The 21513-nt window shown below is 42.8% G+C and overlaps 1 protein-coding gene across 6 annotated transcripts in view; it reads left to right on the forward strand.

Annotated features, from left to right (window-relative positions):
* Positions 1-21513, forward strand: part of sulf2b (sulfatase 2b) — a 120838-nt gene that overhangs the window by 26771 nt on the left and 72554 nt on the right. For all 6 annotated transcript variants that reach the window (XM_063463037.1, XM_063463032.1, XM_063463030.1 and 3 more), the window contains exon 3: positions 19255-19312. The gene's annotated coding sequence lies outside the window, so the exon portion shown is untranslated. The remainder of the gene's footprint in view (positions 1-19254; positions 19313-21513) is intronic.

Here is a 21513-nt window from a genome sequence, read left to right on the forward strand (position 1 = left end):
CTGACAATAAAATGACTTGAATCCTGCGATTTCGGAGGCAGAGGTAAGTGTTTAATGTTTCTGTTAAATCTGCTGTGTAAAAAGCACAGAGTGGATCATGGAGACGCTGCAGAGGAGTGAAGGAGTTTGTGCTTCAGTGTGAACTCTGCAGCCTCGTTTGTTTCCCTGCAGCTGATTTCTGGTTCAGCTCCAGATGACCTGCACTCCTCCACATTCCTCCCAGTGCGTGCACATGTGTGTCTGTGTGTGCGCGTGTGTGTGTGCATGTGTGTGCATGTGTGTGCACGTGTGTCTGTGTGTGTGCGTGCATCTGTGCGTGTGTTTTCACACACTGAGAGGACACAGACAGAGGGAGAGAGAAAACTTGGGAGGTGTCACGTCAACGTATTTTTTTCACTCTTCATTACAAACAGCAGAATGATTCATTTACTGGTTTATTGATTAAGTGACTGGTTGATTGATTTTCGAGCGACCTGAAAAGCGTGTCATGTTTTCCTTTCTTTTCTTTTTCTTTTTTAAATAGCAGCAGTGATATCCAAACAATCGACAGTCTGATTGATTAACCTCGCCCAGCAGCGCCCCCCGGTGTTTGGCATCTGCACTCTGTCTACATGTGAAATAAGCTACACAAAATATTTCCATCTTCCAAAAATGTATGTGCAATGTATACGCTACAAACATGTGAAATGTAACGATCTGAGGTAACGAAACTGATTGTGTAACAGGAACATCATCGGTTCAAAGATCCGTCTGAGGATCTTTGCTGTTGCTGCTCCGCGGTCTCTCCCGTGTCCAGTCAAATGAAGTAATAAAGTAGGAATGCTCTTAAAATAATAAAAGTCTTTCAATGGAAGCGGGTCAGAGGAACATCAGGGATCATATCTGTCAGCGTTGTAGCCACTTCATCTATCAAGCATAACTCAGCTGTAGTGTTCACTCCCAGCGGTCACTGCAGTGAGGAGACTCACAGTGTTGTCAGCATGATGCATCACTGCCTTGTGTGTGTGTGTGTGTGTGTGTGTGTGTGTGTGTGTGTGGGACTTTTACTGTTCGGATGTAGGACTTATGGATAATCTACGTCTAATTGGCCCGTTCTCACTGCAGCCTTCATCCCTGCACAGTACGGGAGTTACCAAGTGATCGGTGCCTCACGCTGATTGTTTTTCTCTGGAAAGGAGACAGAATTAAATTCTCTCTTGTTTTTGATTTATTGAGTCTGTCACTTTTTCGGGCGGTTGGTAGCCTGCAGCAGAAATAACTTCGGATTGGAGGGAGCGGTGTGAAGCAGCAGCACATCAGAGGAGAAAAAACCATGCGCGTTATACTCACTGCGTCTTACAATGCAGATTGCTCATTGGTTTTGATTGATTGATTGATTGATTGATTGATTGATTGATAATACTTTATTCATCCCGAGGGAAATTGGGTTAAGGCTGCCAGCCTTGCCAGCGCCATCTTACCCTTCCGACCATACATACATTACAACATCACACGGAGAAGACAGGTCAGAGAGCTATAACAATGGAAAATGCACAACATGAGGAAAGACGAGGAGAAAAAAGAACTCCCCCCAGACTGAGCTCCAACAGGGAGATCAGTTTGAGAACAGAAAAAACACCTCAGCATATGAATCATCACATCTCACAACATAGAAGACATAAGCTTCGAAGGCGTTCGGAGGGGGTGGGGAGTGTAGGTATGTGTCAGTGTACATGCGTGTGTGTGTGTGTGTGTGTGTGTGTGTGTGTGTGTGTGTGTGTGTGTGTGTGTTCCCTGTTCAGCCGTCCCTTCACCCGGTTAAGCAAAAGTCAACAATCTTCGGTCGACACGGGTGGCCTTCAATGAGGGGAAAGAGAGTCACAACAAACAGTTTTATTATCTAAAGGAGAATTTTGTTATTCCCGTCACCTTTTGCCTTGAGCATCCAGCTGGTGCCAGGGGGGGCCGCATGAGATGAAGATGGTAGTTGTTTTGGTTAGTGCGAACTAGGGCTGGGCCATATCATACCGCTCACGGTAATACCGGTATAATGTTGGGCAACGATAAGAAAATGAAATATGGTGATAGAATATGGGTAAAACGCGCATGCGCAGTGCCTTTGTTTTCATACGCACATGGTGGAAAAAGCATCGCGGCGACGGAGAATGAGAAGGGCGAAAGCGGATCGTTGAATGAAACGGATGAACCAGAATTGATTTGTAAAAATGCTCCAACATCAGTGGTGTGGAACTGGTTTAGCTTTCGTCCGTCAGATACACAACAAAGCACTATTTTTGGTAGAGCATGCTAGCGGGCCGTCGTTATTACCGTGTTTTTTGGAAAATACGGCACACTTAAAATCAATCCTTTGATTTTTCTGAAAATCGACAGTGCCCCTTATAATCCCGTGTGCCTTATGTATGAACTCTGGTTGTGTTTACTGACCTCGAAATGATTTTATGTGGTACACGGCGCTCGAAAATCTGTCAAATGTTTTAGTACGACTTTGCTAAGCTACGAAGCCGCACCGCTTGATGGATTGTCGGAGCATTACGGCTATCGTAGGCAGGAGCCTCGCGGAGTGATACGTACTGTGCTTCAACATAATATTACCGTATTGTGTGTGTATAACCTCTTTTTAAGTTTTGTGGATATTATACATGGTTATGCTGAGGATATGTCGGCCAATTTCCACTGGAAATGCCTTTTGGTTAAACTGTCAGCAAGGAATTTGCATTTGCACTGTTAAATTTTTATATAACTTTAATGCACATAAAAAACAGCTGCTTGTTTAAGTGAAAATACATAGATTTTTTTTTTTTTTTTTGCACTAATAAAGTTGTGGAGTTGTAAAGTATTTTGTCTGGTGTCAATTATATCGTCAGTTATATTGTTATCGCAAATTTTCAAATGTATATCATGATAAATATTTTTGGTCATATCGCCCTGCTCTATTGCAAACAAACTGCTTCCAATTTTATAGTTGGTCTAATGTCTGTCACTGGTCACCAGGTCACCAAGGCAAAGGTTAAAATATCAATACTACAGTCTAAATATCAGGAGAGCAAATCAATCAATATGCATCCGTTGTTCTTCTCCAAGATCTTATCCATATTGAGTTCAACAAACACAGTCTGAGTACTCACAGCCCTGCCCATCATCAATCATGTCGGCCAGCCTTGTGGGATTTTGAACAGCTGTAGCCGCTTCTTGTTCTTCAATAAGCCAGGTCAGAGCCAGCTCCAATCAGCCAGAACTCTGTTACCGTAGTTCCAAATTGGTAGATGTCGTTCAGTGTCCTCCATCGAGAGTGTCGCCAGACACCCAGCGCAACCGACCATCAAGTATCCAGCAGCAAACGTCTCTGCAGGACAATCGGGCTCTCCCAAGCCCAGCAGGGTGTCAATTCCGTTACGGGACCAGTTGATCAAATCCATAATTCTTCTTTAGGTTTTTAGAGAACAAGTCTGGGAGACTCTCTTAGGGTTAGAGAATAAGCAAGACTATACAATGGACATGAGAAGCCAAGCGGGAAAGATAAGGGAGAGGGAGAAAGTGCGACCGCCTCTGTCAAGAGCCAAGAGAGAACGGAGAATTTTGATGTTTAATGTTAGTAATTGTCATGTTTGTGCCTATTTACATTTATCTTTTTAAACATTCATTAAATCAGATCAGCAGGTCGTTTGCATGCTGGATCAAGGCGAGAACAAGAAACTGAGTTTTGACTAAAACAGCTATAAGAAAGGATCACGTGGCTGTCTGTGGATATATGAATGTATTTAAGCTGCCGAGGCCTGCTGCTGGACTCCGGGCCACAGCTTGAGAACCTCTGTGTGGAACGTAGCTGTAACTTTTTATTGTGATGATGCTGACTTGAATCATCTGGTTATCGTGGAGCCACTCACTAACGTAGGCTAGCCTGTGCAGGTTTACCAAGTGGTTGTCATCACCTTTTTCTCTGTGAGATGAATGTTTGTGTGACGCTCCTGGGAAAACCTCTGCATGCAGGTGCATCTCTGTAGCCTTTGCATTTGTTGAATTTCCATTACTTTGTGTCACCAATAAGCTTTGTAAATGCACAAACACGACACCACAAATTCAGCTTCAGAGCCTTAACATTTAAACCTGAGCTTGAATCATGTGAGATTAACTGGTCCCGGCCGGCTGAGACATTCAGTTTGTGACAGAAGTTCATATTAAATGAAATGTAATAATCAGTCTGTAATTGTTTAAATGTCAGGGCAGCCGATTGAGTGTGCGATCTTTGTGTGGTTTAACCTTTATTTAACATGTTCTTGTGTAAAGCAGCCGGCAGATTGTCTGAATGGTTTCAGAGTAATAAAGAGTCAAATACAGAGAAGAGCAAGATATTGATCTGTGAGAGATTTAGACTGTCAGGGCTTTCTGACTGGAACTGTGTCCTCACAAGTATAGGAGTGCAGGCGTGTGTGTGTGTGTGTGTGTGTGTTACAGAAAATGATAAATAGCTCCTTTTCTTTTTTTCTTTTTTTTTAAATTTCCATTACGTCAGTCCAATCCTCCGAGGAAATTATTTGCAAAATTCAAATGTTCTCTGCAGCAGTAATCTGGAAGCTGATTGGCTGACAGATCAGCCTCATACCTACAGCTGAGCACTAAAATTTACGTTACACTAACTGACTTTAAATGGTGTCCTTAAAGAGGAAGTACACACAAGTCATAGAAAGCATTCAAACATTGTGTTTGTGCAGGAAGTCCTTCATATTAAATGAAAAGTAATGACTGTAACTAGACCTGTTCCTCACTTTGAGGTGTAGCTGTCCTGTCTTCAGCCACATGATAGCCAATCATGGACTGCATTTCAGCTAAGTAGCTAAATCATAGCCAAGTGATGGGAAAAGGAACAAAAAAATCCATCCATCCATCCATCCATCCATCCATCCATCCATCCATCCATCCTTCCATCCATCCATCCATCCATCCATCCATCCATCCATCCATCCTTCCTTCCTTCCTTCCTTCTGGATGAGTTGTCTTGCTCTTGCTCGTTCAATTTAAACTTTTATTTATATAGCACCAAATCACAACAACAGTTGCCTCAAGGCGCTTAAGTCTCTGCTACACAATTTCCACTTCCCTTCAGCGCAGCTTTCTTCACTTCTCCATTGTCATGCACATTTCTTCCAAATAGTCTTGATGTTATCCTTGTAATGGGGACATGCGGTCCTTCCTCTGCTTGGTGTATGGCATCACGGGTGTTGTGGCCTGTCTCTCAGAGTTGGTGCAGCATTCCTGAGGTGGGATTCATGGTTTCCTTCAGATCACTGATGTTGCCGTCTCCATCGTTTGAGTTGATCTTCGGGATCTTTGGTGGCGCTCCATTGTTCTAAAGTGCCTGCTGTGGGCGGTCCATGAGTCAGCAGCATACAGAAGGGTTAGAAAACCACACACCCACACCGACCACGTCTTTCGACTGTGGGAATAAAAGTGGGAATCCTTCACAGGGACAACAGATGCACTCCATACAGAAAAATCCAGAAACCTGGAACCTTTTTGCTTTTCACTGCACCACAGAGCCACCTGTAACTCTTTAAATCTTTATTTAAAATCATGTCCAGAGCCTGCTGCTATAACTCACCAGGTTGAGTGGGTGAGCTTTATGCTGAAGGCCACTGCAGGGTCCCGGATCACTTCCTGTGTGCCATTCCTCCCCGCTCTCTCCCTGCATTCCGGTTTGCCAAAAAGGCTCAAAATGCCCCAAACAATTCTGAAAACTCGGTAACAGTTACATTTAGTTACATTTTTGTTATTTAACATGATAACCACACGTTTCTGCTTTTTTAGAGGTACTTAAACACTCATTCATACCCACTAAAAAAATCTCTCCACAGCTGAGGTCCACCATCATATCTGCTGCTATGCAGGCCCGCCTGGCTCAATGCGGGGAAACCGATGGCATGTGTGTTAAATGACTCACTGACGTTCTATAATATACGCTCAGTTAATTAGGCACAAACAAACGCACGCCACCACAACCGCCAGGATATAAATCCTGCCTTCATCAAGGCTAGAAGCTGCAGTAAACCAGAGGCTGCGAGGAGCACGTAAATATTAAAGGAGTCGAATCCCGTCAGACCTGCTGTCAGCCGTGAATCAGGTGGAAGAAATCTGCAGCAGGGTCTGCAGGAGCATACATTACATGTTTTGTCTTAATATATGTGTGCATACCGTAAAGTGAGTGTGTGTGTCCGGTGGTCATCTCCCAGCAGAGCGCTCCTGCTCTCCATCAGTCTATTTCTGTCTCTGAGTGGGCAGGATGGATGAACCGCCCGAAGGGATGGAGAGGGGGATGAAGAGAAAGTGAGAGAGGTGGAAATCGTAGAGGAAGAGGAGCGTATGTGATGCCGCCGTCCTCTCGTTTTGATCGACCTGTGTCGCTTTGTGTTCAATCTGTTTTGGGGGGTTTTTTCTTTTGTTTTTTTTTCCAGCTCATAATGAATTAATTAGAGATGACATCACTGAGTGAGAGAGAGGCAGGTGTCGCTGCAATGGAAGACTGTGATAGGCTGTGAATGATGAGGGTGACAGACGAGGGGTGAAGAGGAAAGGACAAGAAGATTAGAGGGTTTAGAGTAAGGACACCTCAGAGGTCTAATTATCGCCCGTCCATTAGTGAAGTCTTTGGACACCACTGGTTGTCACTGGCAACAGACTGAAAGGAAGGAAGTTTTGTTTAACCTCTCATTGAAAGCTGAGTAAAAATACGTGCACCTGTCCAGGTGTCTTGTCGTACTTGTGTTTCCCTCTAACAGGCTTGAACATGAACATTTCAGTCAGCGTTTCCTTTTCGGGAACGTCTCAGCAACATGTCTCCTCTCGCCTCTCACTGCTTGGTGTGTGGGAAATTTGATCGCTGTAAGTTTGCCAGAAAATGAAAATGGTGACATGTTGGTGAGGGCGATACTTTAGCTGAAATGCTAATTCCTGATATTTGTCTAGATGGCTGTCCCTCCCTTACCCTGTTTCTGTTCCTGTTGAACGTCCTTCTTCCCCGTCATCGCCGAGCACTCACTCGTAGGGGAATTTCTGAAGGAAAGACATCAGCAATGATCTTAAAGAAGCAAATGTTGCTGCCCAGCACTCTGGGAAGTGTTATAAGTCCACCCCAAGCAACTTGAAGTCGATCATTCTACAGTGAGAAAGATTATTAATAAGGGAAAAACACTGAAGGCTTTATGGCTTCTGTGGAAGGTTTGCCAGGACAAAAGCCTGAATATGTCAGCACAGCTTGGTTTGCGGAGTTGCATCACATAAACCCAAAGACCTCTGGAACAGCGTCCTTCTAGCAGACAAGACCAAAGTGGAGATGTCCATCCATGATTCACAGCACCAAGTCTGGAGCACAAACACCTCACACTAACTATCAGCACGGCGTGGATGGGTGACGATTGGGGCACCTTTCACTTACTGAGTCAAAGTCTTCTGTATATTAAAGTATTCTAGAGTTAAATGTGAGGACATCTGACCAACATCTAAAGCTTGGGTCATGCAGCAGCACAGCGATCCAAGCTCAGCAGCGAATCCACAACAGAATGGAGAAAAAGAAAAGAATCAAAGTGCTGCAGTGGAACAAGTCCAGACCTCAGCCTGGCTGAGATGCTGTTTGGGAACCTTCAGAGAGCTGTGCATGAACAAACGCTCTCAAACCTCAATGAGCCGAAGCGATAAATGTGGCAAAATTCTTCCAGAATGATGCCAAAGACATAAAACCATTACTTCAGGTTATTAGTGCTAAAGGTGGCTCTACAAGCTACTGACTCTGGAGCCTATCCCAGGTGACGCAGGGCTTTTTCACTGTGAGCCAACAATGCTAACCACAGCGCCACCATGCTGCTCATTTAGGTTTTCTTAAACAAACAGCTGTTCTTCTGAGGATGTATTTGGCTAATTTTTAAGACCTCCTAGAACTCCTGTTACATCAAACCTCAGCATTTTATTTTTCTCATGATTGTGTCTTACCTGTTTTTAAAGATAATTTCGGGTGAGCAGCTGCATGAAAAAGATAAATGTCATGAATAAAGAGCTGCATTAGTTACCTAAAAGCAAAGATAAACTTTTGAGGAGGAAAATGACAACGTAGTGTTAATAATTACTTTTCTCTCAACTCATTTTTAGACCAACACCGTTTAGATAAGTATGCTCTTTGGCTGCTCTACCTCTAATCCTGCCTCAATGGTGGCAGAGGCATTTATGTGTAATTTAGCAGAAGCATCCATTACACAGAGCAGGATTAGGTTCGGGTTGCTGATGTGACTGAGGTCAGACTGAAGAGTCGCTGGCTCCGAGCGAACGTCGAGTCAGTAAATGAATAACAGAGCAAACTCGGTGAATCTGAGAGAGAGAGAGGCAGCAGCTGCTTCTCCTCCTGCTCGCAGGAAAACAGCTGCTTCACTGGTGGAAGATACTGCCTGAGGGACTCGCAGTGACACACACACACACACAGATCTCTTGTGTGCTGAGAGGTCAGCAGGCTACCAGGTATAGGTGGAGGACGGGTGAGAGGAAAGAGAAGGAGCTGAGGGAGGCGAGGAGATTGAGGAGGAAAAGAAGGGGAAGTGCTGAGTCTAACTGATGACCGCTGCTTGCTACAGCCTTCAGCTATTTGTACGTCGCAGGAAAAAAAAGATAAATAAATAAAGAAGACAAATGTCCACTGCTCTGTGGAGGACAAACTAAATCTTCCCCGCGGCTCTCCTCTGCTACTGTTTCAGAAACTCTAAACCAGAGAGGAGAGCAGCTAAAGAACAACAAATATATCCTGGGAAATGCGGCTCGCCGGCTGCTGCATTCGCCCGGTGCGGGCAGGGATTTGGTGATCTGCATTTCAATCCAGAGTAAAAGGACAGAGAAAGACAGAAGGGAGTGGAGAAAGTGGACGCGCTGATGGATGGGTTTTAACAGAGACTCACAAACTCAGTCAAAGACCCAGAAAGATTGGAAAACTCCTCCCACAGCTTTATTACTTCTCGTGATGAATGTACGGAGAAAATGGGCTAAATGAAAATTACATGCAGAACGAGTGAGTCCTGCAAAGGCCTCAAACTGAAACCTGAACCTGAACCCTGTGTGACCAGTTGCCCCCTAAAAACGTCCTACACTGGGGATCTCCATCTGGGACATGTGATCGTATTAGCTCCATCTTCATATCAGTGTGTTTACATAAGCTGCTACTTAATACAGTGAAGGACCGTGGACCTGAATGTGGACGGTTGTGAGTCGTTTTACCTTGAATGTTGGCTGTGTGTGATAACACTTTATATTGTAGTCCAGTAGATAAACTTTAGAGTTAGTTTCTATAAATTATAGCTTAAACTAAATCAACTGCTGTCAAAGTTAACACAGCTGATGCTGCACACAGTCCTAGAACCTGCTGATAGCATAAACTGTATATAAAAGATGGCCATAGCCTTCTGCTCTAAAAAGGGCCTAAAACATCAGTTCTTTCCAGTTGCCAGCAGGGGGCATCTCTCAATTAACTAGATGTTTGTTGGAAAACGACCCTTGATCTGTGACATCAGTGAACACTTTCAAATCTTATTTACTACAATGTTCAGTTTATTTTATTTATAAAGCACCAAATCACACATCAGTCACCTCGAGGCCTGTACAACCAGGGATCTTCATCAATCACAAGTCATTAGCCAATGAGCTGTGAGCGTCTTATTGGTAAGGTCCGTCCCACTTTTCTGATGTCTGGTTTCAAAAAGCTAAGATGGCCTTGATGTAATGCTGTTCAGCTGCACACATCACAGTTACCGTTATTCAGGTTAATACTGTAATCATGGTTGTTTAGCAAGTTAACAAATGTTACAAATGAATAAAAATGAGGCGAGGGTCACGGGGGACACGGGTTTAACTGGTAGGGGGTGGGCCCCGGAATATAAAACCAGTTTCCCAAGGCCAGCCAGCAGTCACTGCAGGACAGACTCCACAGTGGGAGCAAAGAGAGCTCCAGGTCAAAGTGAACTTGCATCAGGTCCCTCAGAAGACCTTGAGCTAGAGAGAATAAACCAACAGCCACGTGCCTCATGCCACTGACAGCAGACCAGGAGACAAATCCTGAGACGAGGACGGCTGCAGATAATCCTGGGACAGGTTCACCTACAGAAACCCTCTGAGTTTTATTTCCTCTGGGTAGATGTTGTTGATCAAAGGCTCTCTGTGTGCCAGTTAGCTGATATTAAGATTTAGCTTAAAGTTAATCACAATAGCACTTAGTGATGGGTGACATCACAGTGCGCTACATCCATCTTTTATGTACAGTATGTGGTCAATATGCACATTAGTGAGAAAATCCCAGTCGTGAAACTAAAAGTAACGAATCTAACTAATGTTTGATGATCTTTATTCTGGAGATTATTTCTTTTAATTGAAAGACAAGATTAAAACAGGCTCCAGCAAACACTGGCCATCCAAAGCTGTTACAACATGGAAAAAGTAATTTTATCTGCTGATATCATCTGTTATGACGTCACCATCACCAGCTCAGTAAAAGGAAAGCTGTCCACAGCCTCACAGATGGAAGCAAACCTGCAGGTGATGGTGCAGATGATTGGGTTGTCCATAACGCAAAATATTCATTCCAGGTGGTCCTCTCAGCAGACGGAAAACGAAACATTTGAAATGATTCATGTTCACTGCTTTGTTTGACTCTGTGTTTCTTCAAATCTCTGTCACGCCATGCAGATGGAACGCAGCTCGCATCGATTTTCACTCCTGAAATGATCAAATGTAGAAAGTTTGATAGAAAATATAAACATTTTTTGCAGTAGTCGAGTCTGTCATAGACTACACACACACACACACTCTGCACTGATGTGCAGCAGAGAAGACGAGCCACCCGGGGAGAGACTCTCCGTTTCCTGTCAGCCTCGCCAACTTCCTGTCACCATGTTGATTTACTGTTCCATTACTCTACCTGTGGAGCTCTGTGTGTGTGTGTGTGTGTGTGTGTGTGTGTGTGTGTGTGTGTGTGTGTGTGTGTGTGTGTGTGAGAGAGAGAGAGAGAGAGAGAGAGAGAGATAATTCTGTGTTTTAGCCTTGTGAGTGTGTATAAGATATTCTTTCAGTGTCTCAGTGTTTTGTGTTTGTTTCTCCCCAAAGGCGGGCATCGCTGGCAGAGTGCCTCACTGGAGTAATTACAACACACACACACACACACACACACACACACACACACACACACACACAGCCTCAGGAGCAGCAGTAGTTGTTACCATGGTGTCATCCTCTCTCTGACGATTGACCAACCTTTAGACTTTCTTCTTGTTGTGCTTAATATTTTTGCACTGAAAACATGAGTCTTATTTATAATTGGGAGTAAAAGTTCTTAAATGTCTCGGTGATGCTTTAATCTGGCTTCTTTGGTTTTGGCTCAGTTCATTTTTAACCACTCGTACATCAGTGTCATGGTGGTGGAGCCTGTCTCAGCTGTCATTGGGCGGGATAACACACAGAGGTGGGATAACACAAAGAGACACAACAAGTCATACTCAGGTGATTTTAAACACCTGTTTAAAAAGAAAGTGATAACTGTATTTTTAAATAAACCCAAGAGGTTATATTTCCAGGTTCAACAACATGTCACTGGGGCGGTACGCTTTAAGGTCGTGATTTGTACCTCATGATCAGTATTCAGATTACAGCAGATTCTGGGGAGTACACAGTTTTGCTTGTACTGGATCTCACCTCTGCCTTGATACCGATACTGTGATCAATAATATCCATATATATGAATCGAGTGATGCCTGAAAGAACAGTTCTGCCTCGTGGTGTACCTCAGAGGTCTATTTTGGGTCCACTTCTCTTTTGGCTTCTCCCCATTGGCCACATTTTTAGATGTAATTGTGCTATGTTAGCAATTTCTTATTATCTCTATGCTAATGATGTTCAGTTACACGGTTGTTTCAGCTTCTGAGTTTTCTAAAATGTTTAGTTTTAGTAATCGCCTGACAAAAATCAAGCAATAGTTCACGGACACCTTCCTTCAGTTAAATATTGATTTAAAACAAACTATGATTATTGTTTCTTCAGAAATTAGGCAGCATATCACCCTCAGAGATTTGGGTGTCATGTTTCATGGTTCATTGTTGTGTTAAAGTGGGATCACACATCACTCCAGTTTTGGCGTCTCGTCACTTGTTGCTACATTTTAGAATTCATTTGAAATTTTTGTTGTAATTTTTCGGGCACGCTACACTCCAGTATATCTCTGACCTGCTGAAACCTCACGCTTTGTCCCGGGCTCTTAGGTCATCAGGTCAGAGGTTACTGGCTTTCCAGGCGATTCCACGTTCCTGGATTTCGATTTCACCGTCTTTACGCTGTACAAACTCCACTGGCTTATAAAAGAAGACGTTTTTATACAGTCAAACTTTTAACTAACTGCTATAGTATGTTTTATTTCTAACATTTTATTTCGAAGCACTGGGTCATTATCTGTGAATTACTTAGTCTTTGTACCTTAATGCAACACTATATAAAAAGAAAAGGAATAAGACTTCTCAGAATGTTAATTTAAAAGCTTTAGAGTAATTTTAATATTTTCCTCATTTCTTTTTCTCCTGATAATGCACCTTAACAAATGGAAGTTGAGGAATCTTCTACTATATATGTAAACTTTTTGGGGGCCTCAGAAAGTTGGACATCGTTGGCTTTAGGTCTGGTAAATAGTGCACATTCATACAGTGCAGCCCAGCAGCGGCACTGCTCACATATTTTGTGCTCTAAGAACAAACCAAAACCAGCGGGTGATGTCACGGTGGTTGTGTCCATCTTTTATATACAGTCTGTGGATATATCATGGTTTTCATGCCTCTATTCTGGCAGCTTGTCATGAAATACAATGTGATTAACGTGGTTTTGTTTTTGAGGACTGAGGGACCTCCAGGGTCAAGAGGGTTAATTAACCTTAGCGTTGCTTTTTATTTTTGTAAAGAGTCACGCGGTCTCGTTGGGTGCTTGAAAATCTTTTCATTTTCACCAAAGCCCTCTGTTGGTTTGAGCTCAGTCTAAATGTGTTTGTGGTTTTCCGTTTGAACCCTGAAAGAAAAATGAAACTTCCAATCGCCGAGCTAATTTGCTTCATAATGACTCTGCCGGGGATGCAATTTCAACAAAGAAAAGTGGCCTTTCGCAGAAAAACACAAAGCATTTACATAGGCACCGAGCCCCCTCCCGGTGCCCCCCGTTGATCCCAGCCAGGTTGTTTTGCAGCTGAGCTCTAATGAAGCTCTGAGTCTATTTTGGTTTGTGCGACATGAAAACATTCGGGTGCCTCGGGCTGCACGCTGATCACAGTTCACAGGTTTTAAACAAGCGAGAACACGAAGACGACAAGTGTTTCCTGTCATCAGAGATTTACGCATCTGAGAGTGGAAACAGGATCAAACAATCAAATGTGTCTGTGCAGACAAACGAGCTGAAACCACACGAAAGGATCCCAGACCTGCCCCGTCTCTCAAAGTGATCAACACGAACGCTTGTGAAGTTTTATTTGAGGTCACGCAGGTTACATTTTCTTTGAAACTACTGATTATGTGTCAAATTCAGAACTATTGCTGCAATATGACCCAAATAATACTTTTTATTCTGTATTTAATGAGATTACAATCGTATCGCTGTGAGATCTGGCTGTTATAATAAGGGAAAAGTTAATGGAGTTATCAGTCATCGCTGTACTTGAAAGGAGAGATGGCCCAGCCAGATTTATTGTAATAAAATGCGTGGACAGCAACATGAGCCCACAGTTTTATGTCTCTATTGTTTTATAGTTTGGAAAATGATTTGCCAAAGATGAGTGCTTCCAGTTTTCTGCAGACTGCACGACCTGACTGTGGAAGTCGGTTTCTGCCACTGAAATATGAAGTTGATAATAGTTTTGTGTTATTTTCTCACAAGTTGGAGTCAATAAGTGGAGATAATAACCTGTTAAGTTTTGAATTATGATGAGGATCTCTGTCAGTGCCTGCATAAAAATCTCAACTGTAGCTCAACACAACACATATCACAAGCAAGTGCAGCACAAGCACAATGAAAACACTGAACCCGGGTTTAAAGAGGACCAGAATGATCCAGAACAGAGTTAACGATTAATTAAATCTGACGGGTCCTTAAATACAAAAACACAGCAGATTTCATTTTTCATGTGCTGCAGCCTCACGCTCCAAACAGCTGATGCCATGGAGATATAAAGTCAGAGCCAACGATACGTTACTCTTAGTGCGCATTTTTAATTTCTTTTATTATCCCTTTATCATCCATCCAGAGTCAGAGAGGAGTCTACCCCACCTACCACAGGGCGAGAGGCGGGGTACACCCTGGACAGGTCACCACTGAAGTACCATAAAATCAAATCAAATAAAAACATCCCTACAATAACTCTGCAGGGCTGTTTGAAGTACTTTTACATTGCTCCATTGCTGCACTTCAAACTTGTCCTCAGAGCAAACATCAAATTCTCTTTCAAACTCTGAGGCTCTGGAAGTCTCCTGGCATACTCGTAGAATAAGACGGTGGCACAGAAGCTAACCAAAGTACTGCTGTGCATGTGGTCAGCACTGACATGGACTTCAGATTTACAATATTTTTAGTCCCTCATCTTCCCCAGACAGTTCTAATGTTACGCTCTTTAAATGCCATCAGACTTTGGCAGGACGGAGTCTGGAGGCTGCCTAATGGAAGAGAGGAGCTGCATCGCTGCCTCTTTGGCTACATCCACACGTACACGGGTGTTTTTGAAAACAGAGAGTTTCCGTTTTTGTTTTGTTTTTTTAAATCCCGTCCACACGTGCAGTTTTGAAAAATATCTCCGTCCACATGTTAACGCCAAAAACAAAGTCAAACACTGTCAAGAACATGCCAAATCCTAACTGTGTAGAAACGTTGGCCAATCAGAAGTCTAGAATCCTGGGAGGGAAAGACTAAACAGGGTTTTGTGCCACAGAAAAACCTTAAATACTTCTGAAAAGTTGTTGTGCTTTTCTGGGAAGGCAGCTAATTTTGTGTTACTTTTCAGATGCCTTCATCATTCAAATGTTAATAACTAAAGACAGTATTTTGGCTGGTGTAGACTCACAACTTAGGAATCAACAAAACGCATATAGCATCCATAAATGTAATTTTTAAAAATGTTATTTATTCAAAACCAACGACGACGTTGGCAGATAGTCAGATTAACAGCAGCAGTATTTTGTATCCGCCATTGTAGAAATTCATCTCATGTAACCAATAACGTGGCGCACAGCGTGACGTCAAAAAAGGCGCACACGTTTGATGTGGCGTGACTAAATCTCCTTTTTCCTCGTACACACGTAAACGCAAAAAAGAAGTTTTCAAAAATCTCAGTTTTCAGTGATCCAAAACGCAGTTTATGTGTGGACGAAAGGCACAAACGCTTAGAAAAATCTGCGTTTTCAAAAATCCCCGCGTACGCGTGGGCGTGGCCTTACTCAGCTTTGATGCTGCTAACGTGTTCACTGAATAAAATTAAGTAACCGATCAAGGCAGGAGTGGAAGAGCAACCCTTATATTCGTTTCTTGTATTTAAAAAATACTCAGTTATAGCGCACATTTAAACAGATTATCTTTGTCTCCTGGAAGGTCCTGGGTTTGAATCCATGTCTGCATAGATTCTCTCCTGGTACCCTGACATCCTCCCACAGTTTGACTGCCTCTTGCCTATTGACCCTGTGCACTAGTGATGTTCGATTCGTGAACGAATCGTTCAATACTCAAGAATCACTTTACTGACTTGTGAATCATGATTCACAAGCGCAGCTGACTCACTGACTCATTCCTGTTGCTGTTAGCAAACTAATTCTATTAATAGAAATATATCTAGCTTATAATTAAAATTGTGGGGAAAAAAACAACAACCAGTTTAATAACAAAAACATTCCTGCTCTGAACTGGAAGAAAAAACCCTGAGTACAAGCTCACATCAAGACAATAGCTCCTCGGTTCACAGTAGCATCGTTCAGCTAGCATGCTAACAGCACATTTGAGGTACTCGCCCCCTCCCTTGCTGTGCTGAATCATAGCATAAGCGAATCACTCAGGACTCACTAACCCCCTTCCTCCTGGCTCACAGCTCAAACGAGTTGAACGAATCACTGGCCGTTTCTCAATTCTCAAGTACGCGAGTACGTACTCGCGTTCTCGGCGAGTACATACTGGCCGAGAACGCACGGGAGTACGGACTCGCCGAGAACGCGAGCACGGACTCGTGATTTGTACAATTGGAACACCAGCGTACGTGATGATGTCACAGGTCCGGAGTTTTTACTGCCGTCCCCTCTTAATTTAACTGTGAGTAACATGTTATGAAGCTTAACTTTAATCACAGCCAAACCGGTTTACTCAGGAACAAATAAAACACTGAAATAAACCAAACATTAACATTTAGAAGTGATCTAAGTAACTTATATATCATTTTTAACCTCAGTAGTGAAACCTCTATTAATAAAAATAGTGTACATGTACATACGTGTACATACCTTAATAAAAACAAGCAGGTGAGATGTTAGAACGCTTTTATTTTTATTTTAGTGGACATTTAATACAATAGACAGCTGCTGGGGTTTCTTTAACCTGAGTAGCGAAAAGACCGCGGGTGGGGGGGGGGGTTGAAAACGATGTGCCGGGAGTCCGCTGTTCTGGACGAAATGCATTCTGGGATATTTAGCTGTACCAAGTCCACACCGATTCATGCTCGATAAAACGGGCGGAGCGAGAACACATCCGGGACTTTTTCGCGTTCTCGGCTTGATGCGTACTTCGAATTGGAACAGTACTTGGTCTCCGACTGATGACGTATCACGAGTACACGATAACGCACAAGTACGCATATTGAGAAACGCCCACTGACTCACTCACTCACCCCCTCCCTCCTGGCTCACAGCTTCTTCTTCTTCTTCTTGGTTGGCAACCAATATTAAGGCACTTTACCGCCCCCTGGCTCACAGCTCAGTGGACATTTAGATGAGAAAATATATATTTGACACATTTAAGGAAAATACCAATAAAATAAAATAAAAATAAAAAAATGTTCCCTTTAGAATTTTTTTGCTCTTTTTTGCTCTAAAGAAAATAGTTGATTTCTTTTACAATCATTCATCTTAGCAGTAGGATTTACATTAAAAGAGAAACAAATTAAGTTTGAGTGAAAATAAACATTTTTGCACTCTCTGGTCAACTGACTCAGTGACTCAAATGACTCAAGAAACCCGATTCACTTTGGTGAGTGACTCATTAAAACTCGATTCGGTAAAAAGAATCGAATTTACCATCACTACTGTGCACGAGAAAATGCTAACTTCCTGGTTTGAGACCGGATGTGGGGTTGTACATTTCCGGTAGCTTTACTTTGCGGTCAATCGCTACTGCGAAGATATGCTCCAAAATCATGTCCAAAACTCGAAAACGGAAAGATGGCGTTAAGTTACAAAGAGCAGAAGGTGGGAACACTCACCACTGTTGTGTCATAAAAAATCTAATGATCAATTTTGACGTTTAAAGAGTTTAGATCGATCAGTTGTTTACATCACTCAACACAAGCAGAACTGCATTACAAAATCAGAAGACACATCGTCCACATTCAGAAGCACATCTCTGTATAGTGACAGTTCTTATGATTTAAACAGGTAAATGTTCAGCATTCAAACTACAGGTGAAGAATAGTCAAACCAGATGTTTCCCGTTATGTCGATATCAGCTAGTCAAGTACACACCTACACAGCATGTTAGCAAACCGTGAAAAAAAGCCACACAAAAAATGAATGATTGCTGGTAAGGGTTTCTATACATTAGTATTTACGAAGGGTATGTTGTGACTTACCTTCAAAATTACAGTGGTCCCTCGCTATAACGCGGTTCACCTTTCACCTCGCTGTTTCGCAGACTTTTTAGTGCAAGTTTGCATGCTTTTTTTTACGTCACATTGTGTCCTGCGTCCTGATCGCTGCAGACGATCTCCTCCGTGCCGTCTCTCCTGTACAGTACAGAATCGCTGCATCGATCGCTAGCAGTGTGACTCTGAAGTGCAGTACTGTATGTCCACAATGTCCACGAAACGTTTTGCACTGTCAAAAAATAAAATTGGCTACTTGATTTCACCTATCGCTGGTTATTTTTAGAACATAACATCCGCAATAAACGAGGGACAGCTGAGAAATATAACATTTGAATCCCTTTTCTCTTTTGCTCTGAGGCGCGGGGGAAAAATATCGACAAGTCGATGAACATCATTTACAGATATATTGGGTAAATGCCCAAGACATCTATAGAAATGTAAATCGCCGCTTGATTCATTCATTTGCTTAACTTGTTTTGGACTGTAAACAAGGCGCGAATAGGACACCGGAAACAAAGCTCCCCACAGGAGTTTCCGCACCGGAAGTAGCATATGCTAACGTGCACGTAGTCAATTAACAGCTGGGATAGGGTTACACACACACACACAATCCTGTTTTCATATCTCCGTGGGGACATCTAATTGACATAATGCTTTACCTAACCCCTAACCCTAAAAACTGAATGCCTAACCCTAACCCTCAGCCCTAAACCTAACCATAACCTAATTGTACCCCTGACACTAAAACACCATGTTTAGTCTCAAAAACGCCTTCAAACTCTTGGGGACGGTCATTTTGTCCACACAAGTAGAGTCACATTGCAATTTCTGGTCCCCACAAAGATGTAAACATGGTGCAAACACACACACGACCCTGAACTGAAAAGATGGATGAATGTGTAAAATCCATATTGCTGCTGACTTGTTCACAGCAGGACTTTGTTTAGCTTCTGTACCAGTATTCCTGATTTGGCTTCTCCAAACCGGCAGCCTGCTGTTACTATCAGCTGTGTGAAATCTACAAACTCATTATAAAATATCCAAACTAAGACTTTAATTTAGAGGAGCTGGTTTTAGTGTTTATCTGTTTAATCTTCACGATTTCTTCATCTTTTATTCGTAATCTGTTTTTCCCTTGCTTGTAAAAATCAAGCCTGTGCACGCTTATGGTTCATTTTTGACGTTACGTACAATGAGCATGCACAAGATGTCTCGCAGGCATTCAGAAAATGTCCTCTTCCTTGATAACTGTCTGCTGGAATGAGCACCGGCGCATCTGGGGACCGCTGGCAGGACTTTCAAACACCTCAGTGATGTTTCCCGTGATTGCGTCACGTCGTTTGTTTGCGTGTGTTTAATCTAATGTGTGTGTCTGTTTGTTTCAGGTCCCTACTGAGCCCAGCGCTGTCAAACACTTGCCACACTCTACAGCATCAGAACAAGGTAACACGCGCACATGCACATACACATTGTACGCCTTCACAAGCCCCTCACACGGACCAAACTAAATGAGTAACTGTAACCTGAACCCTCAAACGGTCCTTTGAAGCTCCGTCCCAAAGTGAGTGAGGACCGAAAACGTCCTCACGTACAAGGTTGGTCCTCACAAAGACATATGTACCGCTGTGCACTCAGACGCACTCAGGACCAATTAGTTATTGGTGTGTGATGAATTCGTCACTGTGTGTGCCTCCTGCGGCCAGGCTGCTACAGCTGGTCAGATGCAGCATCCATCACGAGGACCAACAAATAACTGAGCCGTGCGTGTTTCTCATCTGTAACCATGGTTACATTTGGGTGCATTTTATTTGAAAAAGCTTTTACGCGGCCGGCAGCGTTGTGATGCACTGTTGTGTGCCGGCGACGTGCGAGTCTCTGGATGTTTCAGTGCTCTGCTGGTTTTCATGTTTTAATGCGTCTGTCAGAGCAGCCAGAGGTCAAAAGGTCAAGCCGCGCTGCAGCTAACCCGCTAACTGATTAGTTCAGCCTGCTGCTGGCAACAAGGCTGACTGTGGGAGACACACACACACACGCTCTGCCAAATGATGCCAGAGGCCCAGTAGGCTGCAGCGTGCCATTACTCTCTCTCGGTGGATCTTGTTTCTGAGGCGCCTCAGTGGCTCCGTCCCTGCAAAGCTGGAAACACTCCCATTCTTCTTCTTTACCTTCCTCTGCTCCCAAAGTTGTTTTTTTAATGTTTCTGCTGTTTTATCAAAGCTATATTATCCATATTCCAGTGCAAAACTCAAATCTTTATTAGCATGTATAGAGATGTCCCGAAGCAGGCACTCTCTGTTTTCACACGAGCCTCTTAAAACGTTGGAAGTAGCAGGTCTGGACATATGCCAGAGTTTTTCTTGCTCGCGGGGAGCACACAGCAAGAGATGGTCTGCGACAAACGTGGTCTCACTAATACTCCATCTGGTTTGGGCAAGAGAGCCCCACTGCCTAAGATGTCATGATTAGCTGGAGAGAGGATTCAAGTGAAGGACGTAAAGCAGGTTAAACAGCAGAAAGCAAACCTGTTGTTGGAAGATTAAAAAACCCCTCAAAATTAAAGCAAAACTGAAATTCAAAAATAGGTTCACAACATGAAAAACAAGTGGATTATTCAAAAAGTCTGCAAAGTTAAACGTTAAACACGTCAGCCCGATATTTGGATCAGATATCAGTCCACTGAAGCTGGATCGGATAGTCGACGTAATGGCAGCATAACATGTTGCTGACACGGCAAGTGAAGTTTATGCAAATAGCACGTTTTGGACACTACAGTCATTTAAAAAAAAAAACCAGAAAAGTAGGAAAAATGATAGATAAGATAACTTTATTGTCATTGCACAGTCATACATAGTACAATAGTACAATGAAACTGGAAAACTGTCCCACATTGGCACTATGTGCAACACAACACAACACAGCAACTTAACTTAAGTAATACAAAGAAGAATAAGTGTATGTTTATTGCACCTTGTTATAAATATAAATATTAATATTGTTATTGTTTTTACACCCCAAGGGCTGGGTATCGTCACTGATTTCTAGAATCGATTTGATTCGATTCGATTTGAATCGGGGAAATTTTGCCTTAGTCAGCAATATTATAATTCAGATCGTGCATCAGTACGTTTCCATATTTTTATACCTATAAAAAGAAAGCTGACACTTGCGAGACTTTATCAAAGGTGTAAGCATCACAGCAGATGCCTTTGTGTCAAAGTAACTGAGGATTAAACACAGAAAAACATGAAGGCGACTTTCCTGGCCTGGGATTTTATAGCAGATGACCTTAAAAATATTCTGCAGTCGATCAAAAACGAAAAAAGTGATTAATCAGCATATGAACATTACCTGATGCTGCTGAAGTGAAGCAGAGCAAAGTTACAAAGGTTTGATTAGAGACACAGCTGAGCGTTTTGCAATTTTGCATAATTTTAAAAAGTTTAAATTTGTTCAGTATTGAACAGCAAAAGGAAAAAGGAAAAAAACAGCGTCCGACAGCGCTGTAAACAACGGTAGACTTGTGCTTAACAAGCAAGCGAATAATGCAGAAAACAGATTTTTAGACGGGAAACTGTTCTTGAAGTACAGAGAGAGAGAGAGAGAGAGAGAGAGAGAGAGCTGTGCATGAAGTGTGATTTTTATCG

The sequence above is a fragment of the Pelmatolapia mariae genome, linkage group LG20, assembly GCF_036321145.2.
Source record: "Pelmatolapia mariae isolate MD_Pm_ZW linkage group LG20, Pm_UMD_F_2, whole genome shotgun sequence".
Lineage (NCBI taxonomy): Eukaryota > Metazoa > Chordata > Actinopteri > Cichliformes > Cichlidae > Pelmatolapia > Pelmatolapia mariae.